The sequence below is a fragment of the Amphiura filiformis genome, chromosome 8, assembly GCF_039555335.1.
Source record: "Amphiura filiformis chromosome 8, Afil_fr2py, whole genome shotgun sequence".
Taxonomy (NCBI): Eukaryota; Metazoa; Echinodermata; class Ophiuroidea; order Amphilepidida; family Amphiuridae; genus Amphiura; species Amphiura filiformis.
The window spans coordinates 47,708,538-47,730,381 of NC_092635.1; positions in this window are offsets into that span (position 1 = coordinate 47,708,538).

The window sequence follows — 21,844 nt, forward strand, 5'->3', positions numbered from 1 at the left end:
GGGTTGGGGTAGGGCAGAGCTGCCAACTCTCCCTCTTTTCGCAGGAGACTCCCTACTTTTAACCCTTCAGAACCCTTAATTTTTGGTCATCTCCCTGAAAAGGAAATGGTTTCGCCCATTAAGATGTACACATTTTGACAAATCTCCCTGATTGCAACAGGAAATCTCCCTTTTTTCAAGATTCAAATATTGGCAGCTCTGGTAGGGCAGTCTTGTAATAAGACTAGTAGAGTTGCACCCTATTCGGCAATCGCTCCAAAAAAATAGTGCTGTATATAGCAGGCATGAGAATGATCATCCATGAAAAAACATGAAAAGTTTGAAAAGCCTGAAAAAGCGTGTGAAATGAGGCTAAAAAGGCCAAAAACGGGCTGAAATTAAAAGAAAGTGCGGAAATTTGGACTACAAAAAAGCAGGAAATCCTGCAAAAACAGGAAAATTCTCATGCCTGATATAGGGAGTAGGATTCAGTGGCCTAACTAGGGGGGACAAGGGGGGGGGCAATGTGCCCCGGCACTACCACTAGGGGCGACAAATCGGCCTCACTTAAAAAAAATATTGAACCTACCATTTGGCATGCATGAGCATGATTGCAATTTCATGTCTTTTTATCACCCCAGCGTCCAAGATATTCTCGGGTGGGGGTAGGGCGCCAATTTTGTTTCTTGCCACGGGCACTACCAACCCTAGTTACGCCACTGATAGGATTTTGATCAGATTGAATGATTTACAGGAAAGGTGTATCTTGTTCAATTGATCAGATCATGGAAGTATGTACTTCCATGAAAAGATACTGATAAATCTAAATTTTTATTGGTCAAACGTACCTTTTGGAAATAGTACTGCTGATTATTTAAAATTTATTGGGTAAGTGTATCCTGATCAATTATTTTTTCTACAACAAACTTTATTAAATAAATATAAGAATTAATTTACTGAACAATATTACCTGTTTTTTGGTGTGAATTTATTTTGTCTCATATGTAGATAAGGTTATCAAATACAGACTTGACATTTAATATGGAATATTTTTTCGCAAAATTCCAAGACTGGTCTGGACGGAGTCTGCATAAACCGCACGGGCTAAAAATTAATGAGGTGTGTCGGGAGATGGTGTAAAATATTTGTTTGATAGAAAATGTGCTTTCCATAACTTTACATTATGGTGCTCTTAATGTAGCGAAGTTGCCTAAAATGGCTGATTTAGAAAGGCTCAAATTGAGCTTTGTAGGGGACACAATTTTGGACTTTATGCAACATTGTGCTGTTATTATCAAATTTATAGGGGTTTGAGGTGATATTTTTTAAACTTGGTCAGCAATTGGTATTCATCACTACCGAAATGCACTTGTAATGTACCAATTTTTTGAACATGGGAGGAGCTTAAAAATAGGGCTCTTCAAAGTTGTACGTACTCAGAATTTTAAACGGCCCCCTGGGGTCAAATGTTATAAACTACGGTACAAAAGCAACTGCGCTGATTCCTTGTTGTCCAATGAACTCACGCTGTTTCTTAGTGAACAATAAGTTTATATCATTTGGCCCCAGGGGACCATTCAAACTTTCTGAGTGCGTACCATATTTAAGAGTCATATTTTTAAATCTCCTCCCACTTTCAAAACTGGTAGATTACAAGTGCATTTCAGTTCTGACGAACACATATTGGTATTTTGGTTTAGTAAAAATCGCCTCAAACATCAATACATTTGATAATATCAGAATAATGTTGCTCAAATTCAGAAATTTTACCCCCACAAAAACCAAATTCAGTCTCATTAAATCCGCCATTTTTGGTTAATTCACTACATTATGAGCGCCAGAATGTAAACTAATGGAAAGCACATTTTCTGTCAAACAATTATTTCACACCATCTCCCGACACACCCTAATTAATATTTAGCCCGTGCGGTTTATGCAGACCCCTTCCAGACCAGTCTTGTAATTTTGCGAAAAAATATTCCATATTAAATGTCAAGTCTGTAACTTAAAGCACCATTTTCCCCTTTCCTTTTGCCAGCCATCATTACCCATGGCCAGAGAATTACTTATCTAAGTTTGTTTCACAGCAGATATTTATTATTTACCAAATTTCACAAGTCCCTGGTCTTGTGACATAAAGTTTGACATAAAATGTGGGAATTTTCACACATGTAATTTTGTGTGCTTTGACAATTTTTAACTACAGGATACCAGTTTTTTTTCAGTCCTATACATGAATGAACACAATTATTATTTGAGCAGTTATTATTTTCGTGGTATCTGCATTAAGCGTGAAAAGCACAAATGTTCTGTGAAAATGTCCACGCTTACATTATTCATGTGCTGGGGGGGGGGGGAGAATTAATTTTTGGCAGGCAAAAACTATATGGGATAATGGGAGGCCATATTACAGGCTGTATCAAAATGATTGACATATTAAATAAAGTTGTGATATTTGCAACATTTTGCATCCTCTTGAAATGACAAATTTATATATTGATTGGGTGATTTTGTGTCTTTTTGTACTTGTACTGGAAACTGTTGGGCAACAATCATATAGCCTTATAAGGTATACAGGGATGTGCCACTCCAGAGGGTTGATTTCTTGTAAGAAACACCTAAACTCAAAGCAAAAAGTCCCTAAATATGCGTCCCAATTGAAAAATTGTCCAAAACTGTCAAATCAGCAGACTTGTAGTTGTAGTACTTGTACTCGAGTGCCAATTTCCATGCCCATGGCTCTGTTCCCGTACCCGTTACCGTACCCATACTCATGGACTGGGAGTAGCTTTTGTACCCATTTGTTATCCAAAAAAACAACTAAATACAAACAAAATAATCAAAGTTTCAAAGCATAAGCAAATTTTGAGAGTCATTTTATTTATTGCATACACAACATTTTGACTTTTTGATACACAATTGACATCTTCAAAATACATTTAATATCCCAGGCATGGACCTAGACTACTTTCTATTGGTGATTTGGTTCTGTGGAAGGTAGATGCTCAATTTTCCTAATTTCAGTGGTCTTGGTGTTCGGAAAATTAATATAAGGTGTGCGAAAACCTGTTCTATGGACGGACTTGCAAAAAAACAAGTTTCTGCAATAGACTAAATGACCCTAAAATATAACCGAAAGCATAATTGAAAAATAATACCCAGCTGTATTCCATCATACCGTATTGAGGCAAAATTTTGGTTAAAACATGCTTTTTTTCATGATTTTTATAATTTTTTACCTAAAATGCTTTTACACTATTTTGGGGAGTGAAAATTTATTTATTTGAATGTATATCAATGTATTGAGCTAGTCTTTGAATTAAAAAAGTTCACACCGACTTATTTCTGTGATCCATAGTTTTTTTTATGAAAGCTAAATTAATTCGAAGCAAGCGTAAATATACCAATACAATAGATTGGTCTTAAGATAATACTTGTTTGTATATGCTTGGATCCGTAATTTATTTGCTCAAACTCCATAATGGCGCCTGGATTAATGTAGCTTTCCATCAGAAGCACTCTATATGCTTGTAGACGGGGTTTTTACGATATGCCTTCCAGAAAACCATAGGCTATTTCAGCATGAAATACATATTATTTGGATTTTTCCACTTTTATACATGTAAATACATAGACCTAAATAGCAGGAAGCCCACAATAACAAGTCCTATGATTAATAAGATTTAGAGAGGCTACAAAGTGATTTTGAAGTTTTCGCCAAACATTCATATCAATGCATTAACACTTTTTATTTCAAATATTTTTTATCATGTAAAATTAACTTTTTTGGTCAAAATTAAACAAAATCATCAAAATAATACATTTTACCCAAAATATTGCATCAAGATATAAAGACAAAATATTGAATACACATGTGACATGTATTCTCCACACCAAATATGAAGTTCATACTGTATGTGACCATCCAGCACAACTGAGCCCTGAAGTCGCCAATCATCATTTTTGAGATATTCAACCAAAATATTCTGCTTGAAATTAGCTTTAAAATGATGTATATCATGTCTATAGTACTTGACATTTAAGTAGTGAAAAATCAATAAAACAGTCAATAAATCCTTTGTTTCCTATTGTTTATTGTTAAGTTCAATGGAGCATATCTCTATAGTGGCACTGGCGACATCCGGGCTCAGTTGTGGTGGATGGTTACATATTTACTTTCAAAGTTATGTCTGTTTTAATAATTGGCATTTTTGGTTTAAAAAAAAGGAAAAAAATCACAAAAACTGCATTTTTCAAACCAAATATCTCAGCTCATGTCGCTTTTCAGAAATGCCTGCCAGATTAATCAGAAAGATGGGACTCTTATTTTTTGGATAATCTCAACCTGGCTGACACTTTTGCCTAAAAATGATGCACAAACAACTAGAGCAGATAGACCGCTGTGATCTTTCTACTATGATCATGCAGTGTAAATGTAGTCAACTGAATATAACAGATATATACCACTGATTACACAGTGTATAGTGCTATCTACTGAAGATAGCAGACATACCACTGATTACAGTGTATAGGCCTACACATTGATTACACAAAGTACCAGTCCTCTTTCCCCTTCTCTCTCTCTATCACCCTTTCTCTTTCTTTCTTTCTTTTACCTTTTTTAGGGATCTACTTTTTTAGTATATACGCCGTAGAAGTGACGTAGCTAATCGGATTAACTACCATAGCAATAAATGAATACAATTTTGGCTAGAGTGGTATTCTATTATATGATTGAAGACAGGTGATGAGTGCAACGTGCTGCAGTGCAGCGCGGTATATTCAAAACTTGTATTATCTATTGCTATGGTAGTTAATCCGATTATGACGTCACTTCTACGGCGTATAGTGTTACATACCTCATATATAGATTCCTGTCATCTGATTGGTTAAAAGTGCAGTCATTGAATTAGCTATGCCCTCCTTTTTAAGAATTACGTAAAAACAGAACTATTCCCCGGGCAATTGTCTTTTAAAAAGACTATTCCCCTGGCATAGTCATTTTCACATCATCGGTGTGCGTCCTGATCAAACTCTACGCGCGCGATGACGTGTTCGCATTACACACGCGGCGCCAACCCGCTGCCTGCCAGTTGCGGTGACGCGATCAGTTCATAACGAAAAACTTTCTTTGTAAATTTTACCATGGCCTATGAACAATAAAATAGGCCTTTTAACCAATCAGATGACAAAATGTATATAAAACAAATATTGACTGCTTTATTCGGGTCATAGTTAACAATATAGGCCCACGGTGATCTCAAAACCATGCTATGACCCTCGGCTGTGCCTTGGGTCATAGCATGGTTTTGAGATCACCTTGGGCCTATAATCATAACCATGCCGCTCATAGCAGTCAATATTTGTATACTATCTACTGAAGATAGCAGACACATTGCTGATAATGCAGTGTAATCAACTGAAGATATCAGATATACCACTGATTACACCCCGGGATTAGTATACTATCTACTGAAGATAGCAGACACATTGCTAATCATGCAGTGTAAAGTGCTATCAACTGAAGGGTTTAGTTTGAAGGTGATTATGTTCTTATTATGCTTTTTTGAAATGAATGGATGATAAATAGAACTAGCCCAATTTGCAATTAGCAAGCAAGTTCCATTCCCAAAGCAGCGAGCATCTTAGATCATCATACAGGTATAAGAGTCCAGCACAGAGCCTGCACAATTCTGTTGCAATTAGTGGTGGGTTAAGCCCATTATTTATCTTAATTCGGCTACTTCTTCCACAGCAGTTTTTAACATGACACATACAGTGTCATTCACGTGAGGCCACAAATTAGTCCCCAGATCATTAAAGATAGTCTGATAAAATGTCACTTAATATTGCCAAAGATAATTCAATTCATCTCTTGACTTTTGCTGAAGGCTGGTACTTTACATAAATACTAATTTATAGCATTGTTTGACAAATTGTGTAGGTTGAATAAACGGTACCAACAAGAAAATGTACGCTCCATTCAAAAGCATGCTTTTTTCTGTAACCATGGCAGCTCTATAAGAGGTAGATTGATATCCTGAGGTCCCCTTTTCAAATCATCATGCCCCTGTGAAAGAAGACAATAATAACAAGAACATAATTATTTAAAAAGCTTTAATTATAAAACCATTTGATGTATAATCAATGTTATTGCATGCAATGCATGGACGAAATCTACCAACATGAATTTCAACCAATGAATTTTTTGGATCTTGGATTCTATACCTCCCTGTAAACTTAAAGTGGAGGTGTGATTGAAAGGTCTATTTTTGTTCACGGAGTGAACATTTCCCCCACTTGGACCCATATCTCATATGCACAGTTTATCCCTTACATACACTGTGTCTTGAATAGCTATTGTAGCCCATCAACCCTGTGGTCAAGAGGCTAGGAAATAATTCCTAATGTCTCATACCCGGGTTTATATCCCTTTATCTAATCCACCCCCACATGACAAGGATCAGTGCAGAGTCTTAGTTAGATATGAAAATGGAAAGTTAGAACAAATTACTATACACTTGATCCATGAACTGTGTCTTTTTGAAAGACTCTTCTTGTTTGTTTGAATCAGGGTCCTGCGTCACAACATTTAGCTAGAACAGATAATTTTGAAAGCTGAAGTTGTCTGATGACTAACAGGGGCAATGTGGCGCAGTGGTACAGGCTCTACCTCACAATTGGAGGGTTGCAAGTTCAATCGTGTTGTGCACTTGGGCAAGGCGCTTTACTTAACTTTTTTTCTCTACCCAAGGGTGAAATGGAGAGCTGTTAGGAATTTTGTCCATTTAGCACCATCCAAAGGTATGAGCATGCCTTGAGCATTGTATAGCAGAGCCATATTCTAACAACAGCAGAATACATGTGAAAGGTGCTGTATAAATGGCAACATTTATTAATAGTGGATGTAGGCAAGTTGTTCTACTCTTTTACAGGGCTTTGAGTTTTAAAAATATTGAGGAGTGCGATAAATAGCGCTCCTCAAAATTGTGAGGAGCGCTATTTTGTGAATGAGGAGTGTGATTACACTTAAATGTTATGTAAGCTTAAGGGGGTACTACATCCCTTTGGTAAATTTGAGACTTTTTTTGCATTTTTCTCAAAAAATAATAACACACTGGTAACAAAGGTTATGTATATTATTGGGGCAAGGAATCAAATTGCTTCACTGAAATTTCAGTGACTCAAGACAAGCGGTTCAGTATAATATGATAGGATATGAGGTGCATCCTAGCTGTACCTCTTTTCTTATCATAAATAACGAACTGCTTGTCTTGGGTCACTGAAATTCCATTTTAGTATTTCGATTCCTTGCCCTATAATACGGATACATTTTTGTTACCATTGTGTTATTAGTTTTTGAGAAAAATGCAAAATAGACACAAATTTATTGAGGGCCAATGAGGGGTGTAGTACCCCCTTAAAGATTTAAGGAGTGCTTTAAATCACACTCATTATGATCATTTAAGGAGTGCAGAAGAGTGTGATAGCACTCACAGAACTCTCGCACTCCTCAAAACTCTAAGCCTGTTTTACTGCATGCAAGAACTGAATATTGCATAATGCTTGCCATTATGAACATTTCCTCCAAAAAATAATACTTGACTTGGTACCGTACTTGACTTGGCTATGATAGTGCTTAAAATGTATTTATACCCGCCATATTTTAACCCTATTCTATTACCCCCTATCAATTTCGTGCCATATGGCACGAAATGGCTTAATATGCATGTAAAAAAATTATTTACACAAATAAGGTCTTATCTTTGGAATAGTTTTGATAATTTATCACTTCTCTATCAACAAAACACCTTTTTTCCTAATACAACTACCATTAACACATCATAAAATGGTTTAAAATGTTTAAAAACCTGCATATTTTGACCATTTTTAGGCCAAATTTTGCCCTACAAATAGCCCAAAAATGTCCATAAACTTTTTAAATATGGTCCAAAGTAACTCGGATTTCTTTTTATTATATGTAGAAACACGGCAGTGTATTTAAAACTGCATAAAAATGCCACATTGATGTACTCATACACTTCTAAATTGTAAATGAAAATAATTTTTTGATCATATTTGGCTATGAGCTCATTAATTATTCATGAGCTAATTTGCATAATATTTACATAATTAAATATTAAACTTGTTTTTCTAAAAGCTTAAAGTCCAAGCTTGCCAATTGTATGCCACTTATTGGTTTTTACCCAACCAATAACACTGCAACGCAGTAGTTAATATGATACCTCCACACCACTCAAATATATACCACTTTTGTGGGGGTAATAGAATAGGGTTAAGGGTAGACGAGGTATTGTTGGTCGAAGAAATAAAAAAATCGATTTTCATTATCTAGATCAATATATTATTGAAAATTAACACCTTGATGTTTTGCAAAAGTTCATTCTACAAATCGTATACTTTGCAAACTTGCTTAATTTATTGTTGTTAATGAGTTATGTATGTTTTACAAACGTGTTGTTGTTTCAGCCCTCTTTACAACGTAACTCAAGAACCGCAGCACCTATAAAAGTATATCTGTGATATTTTAATTCTTCTACACACTCGCTATGAATTGAGCAATGCAGTTTTTGCCAAAGCTCACTACCATTCGTAAGATGCTGTGAACTACCAAATCACAACAGTTTAAAATAATTAATAACCTTAAGGGATCTAAAATGAGCGTTTATTGCGTTTCGACAGTATTTTTTATGGGACATGAGAGCACTTCAGACCTATCGAATTGCATTCTTAATACGAAGCATGTCTTTCTGATATCAAATAATTTTCATTTTTTGAAAAATCACAATATAATACAAATTTTATGACAAATATAACAGTCCTCGAAGTAAATTATATAAATCTAATGACATGTAGCAGGAGGAAAAGCCGACGGTCAATTGAAAATTTTGACCTTTCATATTGAAGATATGGATTTTTTTCCCAAAAAGACCTAATTTTTTTGGTGTTTTGGGAAAAAAAATCCATATCTTCAATACGAAAGGTCAAAATTTTCAATTGATCGTCGGCTTTTCATCCCACCTACATACACTTGAAGTATAAATCATCAGATTTATAAAGTTTACTTCAAGTACTGTTAAATATCAAAAATATCAATTTTTTATGATTTGCCATATTAAATTGCGAATTTCACAAATTCAAAATTATTTGATATCAGAATGACATTCTTCGTATTCAGAATGCAATTCGATATGTCTGATGTGCTCTAATGTCCCACAATAAATACTGTCCAAACATTCATACCCCAGCCCTTAAAGAGTCATGACATAATAATTTCTGATCCATTATTACATTTCCATGTACCTTTTTAACATATTATTGCACTTAAATAGTAAACGGGGGGAGGAGAATTTGCCCCCAGTCAAACTCTTGCCCCGTTTCCCCTAGTAAAAACCCAAACTTACGAAAATTTCCACTTTTTGAGCCAATTTTGGGCAAAATTTGTTGATTTTGCCCCCCCTGAAATTCACTACCCCCCCCCCCGCCAAAAAAAAAATCCTGGCGCCACCACTGGCTGTGGCTCAAAATGAACATCATAGTCAACAAACAATAATTTCATCCCGGTACACCACTGTTCGACAGTTTCTCACGCCAAGCAATTCCAAAATGTTGACAGCCCTGCCACCTACCTTTGATCTGAATTTGTTTACTGTATAGGCCTAATAGTTTTACTGTTGTCATGACTCTACTTACCAAGTTACAGTTAAGTATGTCAATTGTGTCCTTACACACCCTTCATAGAAATTAATCAATCCATTTACAGATTTTAAACATCTCCACACATTGATAAGCTGGGCCAACTGCAAACCAAACACAAAGACATAATAGTAGGTATGTCACAGTGGCTGCACAATAATTCTGCTACACTGTGCATGCAAGCATAACAGTGAATTGAAAAGGGCGCGCTTCAAATTTGGCCAATTTTAGAAAACATCCATGTCGATAAATGAATTTCTTGATATGCTTCATTTATCCAAATTGTTTGAATTTTTAATATATGGTGTGTGAAGCCTTCCTGAGGCTACCATCGGGTCCCCCAAATTAAAAATTGTTTTGTTTAAGAACTACTGCCTGTTTTTATGGATTTTTGAAGATCGCTCATAAATCAGTAAATATAGGCCTACTGAAGTAAAGGAACTACCACCATTTAGCTGAAATACTAATCTTTCTTAGCATGTAAATTAATTCCGTCGACAACAAATGAAACACTTCCCTAAAACCAGTTGAAGCAAAACATTAATCAATGTTTTTTTAGGAGTAATTTTCCAAACCACAATAGCTCTAAGCCATTGTGTGTGTCCAAACCATACTATTTTTGTATACGCGGTACAGTAAAATTGCTGTTCATTGTACCGATTATCCTCCCATGTTAATCCAGATGACAAAATGTTAATTTAAAGTCTCATTGCAACTGAATTTTAATTTTTACTTTTCGGACTTGGCTTTGAGTAATGGTGACACATACCATGTTTACAGTAAAAATGAAAATTATATTCCAGACACCGTCAAAATGTCAAACTTTTAATTTTTTTGTATTGTTTTTAAATAATTAACTGCAGTTCATTTATTCAACCTCATAACAGGATCATATTTAAAAGATTTATGATGAATGAACAGACGTTCATTAAATATTGAAAAAACACCAAAATTACTCATGCCTAATTTTCACAATAATATCATAAATACATAATTAGCTGTAATTACCTAATTTTCATAATTAATTACTTTTTGTGTATTTTTGTCATCAATTGAAAGAACTTTGTATACATATGTGCAAAAAAAACCGCACCTTTATATCATGTACGGTTTTCTATTGGCATCAATTTTGCATATTAATAAGCTGAACTTAGTCATTTTTTGAGATTTAATTTGTCTGCAGATTGGCCGAAATGGCTAAAATAGTATATTTGATTAATTTATTATAATTATTCAATGATGGATTTTTTATTTTTGTTTTCTGTAACGAAGTCAGGAAAGATAGGCATTTAACATGTGCTATTTAAATTAACGCTGTTTTTCCAAGCAAGCGTCCAAATAAACCTTCAAAATCTCGAAATGTGCCAATTTTGTCATTACAGCCATTTGTGGCAGGATTTCATTCCATCTACGAGCATCTTTAAATTGACATTACATCACAATGCATTGACCGATTTCAATTCTGTTTTTTGATTTTTGATGCTTTAATAAAGCTTAATAATGTAGGAACATTAAATAACGCGTTTCTGCTGCGATTATTTTTGAGGTGATATACCTAATAATAGCACAATCACTAATCAGTAATATCAACTTGACTAATCAGGGTTTCAAATTCGAGGAGAACCCGAGAACCGGTTCTCCTGAAGGTTCTCGCTGAATTACAACTAGGAGAACCAAAATTGGTTCTCGTAAGCTTCGAAGTCTTAGATCACATGTTGTGTTATATTTTACCTTTCTGCAGCAAAAAATATGATAGTGCAGGGCGATATATTCAAAAATTGTATTCATAAATTATTGTTCTGGTAGTTAATCTGCATCATCATCTATCCCTTGTTCCAAGGCAAAAATTAAATCAGTGACAAAGGCAACAGTGGCCGATTAGCCAGATGAACTTAGAACTAGTTTTAAGTTTGAGCATTGTTGTGAAAGGGTAGTGAAAGCGACATGCATTGTCTGTCAGAAAAACTGCAAAAAAATTAAGGTTACCGTATCTGTTTTTCTCAATATTTTGCAGGAATCAGAAGCCTTGTTTTGATGAGAACCGAAGGTTCTCGCAAGAGCCCTTTGCGAGAACCTAAACAGGTTCCCGCAGTTGATTGCGAATTTGAACCCCTGCTAATATTGAATGTTACTGCAAAAATACCCACACATGTACATGTAGTTTGGCAGTGATGTATGTGTGTATTTTGTCGGTCACATTTTCGAATCACACACATAAAGTTAATCGCACATATACGCACGCAAATTAGAAATTCAAACTTTAATTTAGAGAATCATTGTTTTTAGATTCAGGATGTATACCAAAATTGCTTTTAAAAAAAAGATTATTTTTGGAATCTAATTAGGAGTTTTGCACACTAGTAAACCCTAATTTAATGATTTTGGCTGCCATTTGTAAATTTGTAAATTTTGACCCAAAAATCAAAAAATGCAACGGCCACTGTCTAGTGCAGGGCAATGCATTCCGAAAATAGTGTATCCATTGCTATGGTAATTAATCCTGTTACATTGCACTACTTCTACAGCAAATACCATTTATACTTTGTTTTTTGCATGGGTTTACCATTGGGACACTTTCAGGGGGGTTGGCAGTTTTGCAGCATACATGTTTCTACTACGGCTAAATGGGCCACTCTCTGTGACAAAAAGATTTTTTTAGTGCTAAAATTGTCTATACAGAAGACCTTTATAATACCATAAACAAAAAAAACCCTATCTTTTTTAAATAATGTAGTAACATCAAATTTAACAATTCCGTCCCGTCACACCGAGAGGGCGCTACGTGTGTATTTTATTGCTTGCATTCCGAAATTGACGGGCAAATTTTCCTTTTTTTTTGCTGATTCATAATCTTTGGTTAGTAGTCTAACCAGCTCTTGGAGACATTCACTCCTGTGACAATTTCTAAATTTTAGGTTGAGTGATGACCATTTTTGGCTCTGGCCCGGCGGACTTACATTGCATACACGCTTGGCACGCTGGCGGGCAGTGGCGGCTACATGATGGACGTAACGCGTACATTGTTGTATGTTCCAGCTTGGCCAAGAATTATCTAATTGATGTATGCATTTATTATAAACCTATATAAAGACCAATGGGGCATTATGATTGTTGAAGAAAATATATGCTTGGTGTTCACAACATTTATTTAAAAGTGGCCAAAACAATGTTGACAATATCCGTTCAATGAATGATTCATGCATTCAATTTCAAACTTGACGTTGAATGCCGGGCAGGTCCCCTACTGTCAAAATCGGACCAGCCAAATTTACACGCTACAGTAGTACAGAGCCTGAAAAATAAGATCCCGCAAATCACAAATTGACACACGTATGGGAGCTGCCATGGGGTGGTCGGGGGGTCGCCGGGGTGTAAACGAACGCGTCACCAGCAAGCGTCCTACGCGATCAATAACGTGTATAGGGCGCATAACCAGTATTGTATTCATATAAGTACCAATATGCTTATTGCTAAGTAATAATTAAGCAGCTCTTAAAATGAATCTCAACTTTGAAAAACATCTCAACCTCCATGACACACATATGTATTGACACTCTATAGCCCTGGGATAAATAACTCAACACACCTATGTTATCATGCCTTCCGCAGGTTTAACAACCAGCAAATAATTCTTGGAAATTTGACTCGACTTGATCCTCTCAAATATCGGTGCGCCCCATGGAATTCATCACCATCGTTCATCGGATAACATGCTATATTTACACTTTCTTGTGCTTCCTCCAACCATCTATTTTGTCTCCTGGCTACTTCCGTTACTAGCATAAAAATGTAATAATGAACCTTGTATATTTTATAGGGCAGAACAGGTTGTTTATGTCCTTCAAAGCCGATGGCGATGTGATGAACAAGAGATAACAGATAGGCCCTATACATCATTTTTGCCCAAACAATTGGGTGTTTCCATAACCTGACCACCTTTTCTGACTACCTTTTCTGACCACCTTTTCTGACCATCTTTTTTGACAATCTTATTTGACATTATTTTGATGTTTGCTTCATTGTTGTTATCTTTACACCTTGCACAATAATATTGTACCATTGACATAAAATTGAAATTTCAAGTGAAATTTCTTTTGTTTTCCCATACTTCCATGGTTTTTCACAGGGCAGTTAACTTCTCAGTTTAGAGAGGAGACAGTTATCATTGCAGGTGGTGGGTCAATAATCAGTAAACACAATTACCACTTCACAAGGTCATATTCATGATATTTGTCAAACATGCCCTGCAGATATTAAGGGTGCAGCATGAATGTGAATATGGGTTTAAGGGTATACGAGGTATTGTTGGTCGAAACAGATTTTCATTATCTGAATCAATATATTATTGAAAAATAACACTTTGGTGTTTTGCAGAAGTTCATTATACAAATCATATACTTTGGAAAACTTGCTTAATTTATTGTTAATGAGTTATGTGCGTTTTACAAAAGTGTTGTTGTTTCAGCCCTCTCTACAACATAACTCAAGAACCACAGGACCTACAAAAGTATATCTGTGATATTTGAATTATTCTACACGCTCGCTATGAATACGCCCAATCGCCATAACTTTCAGGTTTTTAGGGACACTTTGACCTCTGACATATCTGGAAAATTGCTGTAATCATTAATTTATTATTGTAATAATGTTATCATTATAAATAATAAAATAATTAATTTATACAATAATCAAATTTTTGGGTTTGTTTTTATTCTAGTAACACGTTTTAAATTATATTTTGTACGCTCAAAACCCCACTTTTTCTGAATTTTCCCGATAGGTCAAAGGACAAAGTGTCCCAAAACTGCAAAATGTGTCCCACAATGCATTGCAAACTTCCAATGCCGATTGGGCTTATTGAGCAATGCAATTTTTTGCTAAAGCTCACTACCATTTGCAAGGTGCTGTGGACTACTTTGTTTTCTGCTGCTTCGACCAACAATACATCGTATACCCTTAATTGTCCATCAGACAGACAAAGTCTGAACAGGGAAGTGCTGAGGGTAACACTAGGGAGCACTCGTTCGAATGAAGTCAGGAAAATTGGATGTGTGTGCAAAATTTTATTTTATTTGTTTTAAATAATTTCATTTACCATGAAAGTGTTGTAGTTTTTTTTTCAAGTTTCAAGTTTTTATATGGAAATTGCTTTTACATCAGTGGCACTCGATCCGATGGTGCATCCAAGACATTAAATATATAAACAAAACTGTATTAAACAAAACAAAATCAAAGGATACTCGACAAGCAAAAGGTACAAATAAATAATCTAAAGTGAGAAAGAAATAACAACCATGTACCCTTAAAAATGTTGTTTATCTATTAACAAGTCCCAGAGAAAAGCTTGCTAATTATCACCCAGCATGACTGTCTATGATTATGGTGTAAAAACACTAGGATCCAAAACATTCTCATCTATTAGTGCACAGTTCTTTAACTCCAATACATTTGTACATTCATTGAATGACCTTTGAAAATTGGGGTACAAAAACCTCATACTCTGCAACTTGAGGTCAAATTTTGCACTATGATTGTTTAGTTAATGTTATTGGACTATGGCATTGAGATAAGGCCAATCAAATATCACAGGGCTCACTGTAAAAGCTGGTCAGAAAAGGTAGTCAGAAAAGGTAGTCAGAAAAGGTGGTCAGGTTATGGAAACACCCCCCACAAGGCACAAATCCTCCCTAGCTCATGATCCTACACAAAAAATCTGACCTGACTAAAAATTTGAGGAGTCCAGTTCTACCACTGATTATAGGCCTATATGGGTCCTATGAAGAGCATGAATAGAGACAAAGTAAGGAGAAAGTCTTGATCAAGGCTAGCTTCGCGGTTCTCTGCTTGGGTGGTTTGTTTTGGTACATGTGTTTTGGTGGTTATCATTGATGGTGTTTGTGATTGATTGGTTTAGGTTGGGTGATGTATGTTTTGCTTCTGTTCAGAACCTTGTGGGGATTTGGCGAGTCGATGGGTGGGGGTAATTAGTTAAATGTTTGTAAGAAGGGAAAATGAGAGGTTAGAGGGTTAAAATGAGGTAGACGGTAGAGGTTTGGTTGAAGGGAAACATATGAGCATGGACACTTCCCGGGGACACTTGGCCTGGTTAAATTGTTGTTGAATAGAAGTTGAATGTGTGTGTATAAATGTTTAAACATTTGACATTTGACAATCTAATTATGATATTTTTTATAGTGGTGTAGCCAGTGTGGGCGGAGAGAACAGGTTATCGGCCGAGTTAAAAAATAGGCGAGTTAGAAAAAGGCGAGTTAAAATGGCGATTTCCCCCCTGCAGTGTTTTCCGGAAAGTCCACGCGGCGAGTTGTGAATGTCCGGAAAGTCCATGCGGCGAGTTGTGAATTTCTGGAAAGTCCACGCGGCGAGTTGTGAATTTCCGGAAAGTCCATGCGGCGAGTTGTGAATTTCCGGAAAGTCCAAGATTTTGAACCAAAAATGCAATTTTGGTCAAAATTCAAAAACTGATTATTAAAAAAAAATGATACCATGAGTATTCTTTGACTCAATTATACTTTACCATATAACTAGATATCAGCCTTGATTTTAAATATTGCAATCAATAGTTATTACAAATACCATTAATACTGTACAAATTTGCCTAGGCGTTATGTGTTTTGACTTTGGTACATACAATTTGATTTTTTTTTCTGTGTGTGTATGTCCTAACTAGTTTTTGATGGTAAAAACAAAAGGATTTCAGTATGTTGATGAAAATGTATTTGTATGAGTCTTTATTTCAAGAGTAGTGAGATATGATTAGGTTTCTTTTATATTAGTGGTTGCTTGTTTATCACATTTTGTTTATATTTTTCATGGTACATAAAATAGTTGAGTAGTCAATCAATTGACTGATTACGTGTTGTGCCCCTTTGTGTTGTGTTTAAAAATTAAAAAAGTTTTTAAAAAAGAGTTTAAAAGTTGTATGACTTTTATTTGTATAACTTTTTCAGACTTTATTTATACTAGAAGAAGAGGGCAGCCTATGCACAGGCGACAGTAGCACTGCCTCTATATAATTCCCAAGATCATTGTAAGCCCGAGAGAAATATATGATAACTGAGGACTCAAGCAAATTGGAAACTGATTTTGCTGATTTTGGACTAGTACTTAAAAACTTACACTGTGACATTTTTAACTCACTGTTGGGACTTCATCATAGTTTTACTGTAACTCGCCACCGGGACTTCATAGTGTTACTGTAACTCGCCACCGGGACTTCATAGTGTTGCGCCAACTTGCCACCGGGACTTCATAGTGTAACTGTAACTCGCCACCGGGACTTCATAGTGTAACTGTAACTCGCCACTGGGACTTCATAGTGTTACCCATGGGAATATCTAAAAATAGCCCGACTCTGTGGGGGGTAACTCGCCTTTTTAACTCGCCCATATTGTAACTCGCCTAAAACATGCTCTCGTGAGCGGGGTGGGTTGCGGTGTGGTGTCTTCTATTGGTGCATCATAGGCTGTTGGTAGGTGATCACACCACTCCACGCCATACATAAATTCTGCCAGTCACATTTCCCCAATATGAAATTTTTTTAAAGTAAAATTTTAATTTTAATTTTACTTCATTAAAGTTTGGCGGAGGCGGGTTCGAACTCACGCCGAGGCGGCGGACTGCTTTGGATACACTATGAACCCAGCGCCTTAGACCACTCGGCCACTTGTCTTCTTGGAATTCATTTGAAACTTATTTGAAGATATAATCGCAACTTCAACATAGGCCTACCACGTGACAAGCAAAGGCAGAAAACGTACCATATTTTGGAATTTTATTTGCCTAAAAACATTTATGTGTATTATCAGCGCTCAATTATTGTTAACTGCGTGTTTTATACAAAAAAAAATCCAATAATATACATGATAACTGGGCGTCTGTATGGACAATACATTATATCGATTTTGACACGTGCTTGTGTCTCAGTACATTTCCATGGTCAGTAAAATACTATAGAGGAAAACCTACCATTTTCTTGTATACACGTTCGATGTTTTTATCAATTACATAAAAATCCATTTTAGACCCCAAATGTTTTTTTCAGGAAATAAAAGATTAGATTACCATAAAAACGAAACAGTAATCTTTTGCCGGGTCTAATGTAATATTCACATAGGATTTTCAACGTTTTTTCTATCCTTATTCTTGCTCAATTAAAAAATATTTTGGCGTATATAAAATTGAAATAAAATTCTCTGCTTCTTAAACGACATCAAATGTGCCACAATTGGGTATCACGAATCGTTATATATGATGTGCAGTTAATATTCATATTTTCTTTTATACAGAGGATGCTTCAGTTTTGACAGGAAAAATATTTTCTTGAAAACCCTCTCACTCGGTTATTTTAAAAGGTAACCACGCTTCCTAGAATGTGCAATAAATTAGCATTAAAATTTTTCTTATTCTAACAGCAAGCGTTTCTAGAATGTATTATGGCGAAATGTGGTGTAGTAGGGGATGGGTTAGTGTTGAAAAAAAGTGGGGGTTAACAATAGACGATTGTGTGTTTACATGTTGAAGAATTTAAAACATAACGAGATCTGGGCGACCAATCACAAGCCAGGTCCATTTAAAGATGCATTACATCATGGCCAATTTTAGTAGGCCAGAAATATGACAATCTCATCCATAGAAGCTCATAGACAGCCGTGTTAAGCATGTAAACCGCAATCCAAAGTCAGTAGTCCACTTGGGAAGCTAACAAACAGAGGGCGTATGGTGACTGAAAGATGATCAGTTGTGAAAATCTATCAATTGTGCACAAATTAATTAAATCGGAGTTTTAAGCTTAAATGCAATATCCAGAGTATGCACAATTGGCAAGTGGACTACGGAGTAGTCTAGTAAGCAAGGTGAATGCGTAACCTTAAATTATCGACAACCCGTTTTTATGGACAGCCCGACAATCATTTTATTTTTACCATTCTTCAGGCCCTGCCCTCTATCGGGGCTAATTTATAATTTAAGCTTGATCGCTATTGGGTTTTTTCTTTGTAACCCTGCTCTGAAAAATTTTGTTTTTGAGCGCTTTGTTTTTTACGATCGATACCTCCACAACCTTCCCCATACCACACTGAGGAATTTTACTTACCAATTACATGTTCTTATATTCTATGCTTTCATAGCTTCAAACGTTTTATATACGGTATCAAATTAATAACAAAAGTTGGCGCTATCACAATTCACTAAAATGATTCATATGATCACTTCAATAGGGAGACTGGGTTGGTATGACAGAAGGATTTTGACTCCTTTTACCGCCATGTATAAATTGAGCACTGGAGGAAATTGTTATGGGTTTAAATGGGTATAAACGTGGCAATAACATTCAAAAACAATTTTGAAAACCTGCTGCAAAACATTCTAACATAATGTTATTTAAGTGTTGACAAAATATTTTGCAAAAATGTGTGGCAGCACAATACCATTTTGACTAACAACATTTTTAAAATGTTATTGTAGTGTTTTTCATATAAAAGTGTTCTATCTAAAGATGTTTTCATGACCTTTATATTAAATGTTATAACACATTACTCGTTGACCTACGATAAAACGCCCAATAAACCGGACCGCGCCGGCCAGTTAAAGTACATGCCCTATCACACCACTCCACGCCATACATAAATTCTCCCAGTCACATTTCCCAAATATGAAATTAAAATTAAAGTAAAATTTAAATTTACTTCTTTTAGAGAGCACGGTGGCCGAGCGGAACGGGCACGGACTCATAATCGGAAGGTTGCGGGTTCGAGCCCCGGCGACGCCATCGTGTTGTGCCCTTGAGTAAGGCACTTTATCTCGATTACTCCTCTCCACCCAGGTGTTTAAATGGGTACCGGCATTCTTAAATGCTGGGAAGGTAACAGACTCGCTGTAGAGGAGGTGTAGCGATCCCCTATAGCAACATTACATGGAGGAGTCTGGCCCAATCGCCAATGAAAGAGAGATGGGCACTCCGATCACTGTTTATACAGGGTCGTCTCCTTTACCTTTACCTTACTTCTTTTAAAGTTTGGCAGAGGCGGGGTTCGAACTCACGGCGCAAGGCTTAGTACTCTATGAGCCTAGCGCCTTAGACCACTCGGCCACTTGTCTTGTTGTTATTCATTTGAAACTTATTTAAAAATATAATCGCAACTTCAACATAGGCCTACCACGTGACAAGCAAAGACAGAAAACGTATTATATTTTGGAATTTTATCTGCTTAAATCATTAATGTGTATTATAATAGAGCTACCATTATTTATATTGTTGAATTCTCAAGCGCATCATCGAATTGGGTTTGGAAGATACATTCTCCTAAAGCCCGATACTGACTCCACCTGTACATTTTAATTTCATCGCGGGATGCTGAGATGTTTGAAAAGCATCGCAGCATCGCTTACCGCTGCAAAGTGGAGTCAGGATCGGGCTTAATTCGAACCACCAGCATCCATGGTTCGATGTAGAGAGTCTTTCCTATTCAGAGGAAATATTGCAATTACACACCTTATTGCCTTTTAACAATAACCAATGACACTAGCACGTAATTCCAGTCAAGCACCAATCTTTAATCCTATTGTTGAAGAGGATAATAAGCTTATACTTATGTAGGGCCTATAGCATTCGTAAAAAAGCTTAAGTCTTTAGTCGTGTTCACACAGTCGGACTTAAATCACTTATTACCGGTCTTAAATTACGTCGGTAATAGTATCGGATATAAGTGACAGTGTGAATTAGCATCGGATATAACTATATCCGACGTAATGTGCTTTAAATTTGTTCACACAGTCGGACTTAAATTACGTCGGTAATAGTATCGGATATAAGTGGCAGTGTGAATGAGCGTCGGATATAAAAAAAAATTACTACATCCGACGTAATGTGCTTTAAATCCGAAAATTTAAGGTTGAAGATGACCAGGGTTAAGAGCTGTTAAGACCGATCGAAACGTTACGTCCGGTAATAGTAATTACGTGTGGACATGCAGCACTATTGGGCTGTCGGATATAACTGTGAGTATCTCACTCGCACAAAATTTTAAGCAGAGTTATAGGCGTAGATCCCGGGGGGCTGGGGGGGGGGATAAATCCCCCAATATTTTGACAGAATAAAAGAATAAAAAAAATTGAAAAAATGTTGCTTTTGGGACGCTAGCGCCTAAAATCCTTTTTTTTTTTTTTTTTTTGCTCTTCACTTTTTCAAACGACCGTGAAAAAATTGGGTCAACCTTTTCGGGCTGTTAAGGAAGTGGCGGTAAAATTGTTTCTTCTTCAGCCCCCCGGGGTTGGGGCGGCCACGGTACGCCACTGAAAAGGTGCTGGATTGACTATACTACTACGCCACTGAGCAGAGTAATTTACTGCGTGATGTCATCATGGCTGCAGCTGCAAATATTTATATAAATATAGCCACGCTATTACATGGCAAGGGGGGGTTCCCCCATACGGTCGGGGAGCAGATACATGCTAAGATAAAGGCACTGAAAACTCTCCATCGCACCCTCCATGATCGGGTGAAAAGTTCAGGCACAGGAGCAATTGGGATGACCTACACGAGTTTCTAGGGGGGGGTAGCAAATGTAAACCCTCCAGAGGGCTCAGTGGGGGGGGGGGGGGGGCAGTATGGCCCTGGATGTAGATGGAGATGACATTTATTAAGCCATAAGCATGATAACAGAAAGGCATGCAATTGGATTTTATAAGATGATTAGGGGGTCCCGAAATAGGGGTGTCATAAAATATTTTTGATGACCAAAATCTAGGGAGTCTCAACACAACATGACTTAGTGTGTTTATTTTATTCCAAAAGACTGATGCCTGTTTGGGGGGGGGTGCAACCGGTGGGGGGGGGGGAGGGGTCATAAAATCTTTGCTGACGAAATAGGGGAGGTCGCAATTTTATTGAAGCCGACTTTTTGTAAATTTGGGACCCCCAAGAAAAAAATAGCATGATGATGGGAGTCATCGTTATTTTTTTATTTTTGTCATTTTTTCAAAGATGTCCACCATAGGCCTATATGTATAAAATGCGATATAGAGCTAAGTCTACTGTAAAATGGGACTACTTTGTCAAACTAAAATAATAATAACAACAACAACAACAACAACAAGAACAACAACAACAACAACAACAACAACAACAACA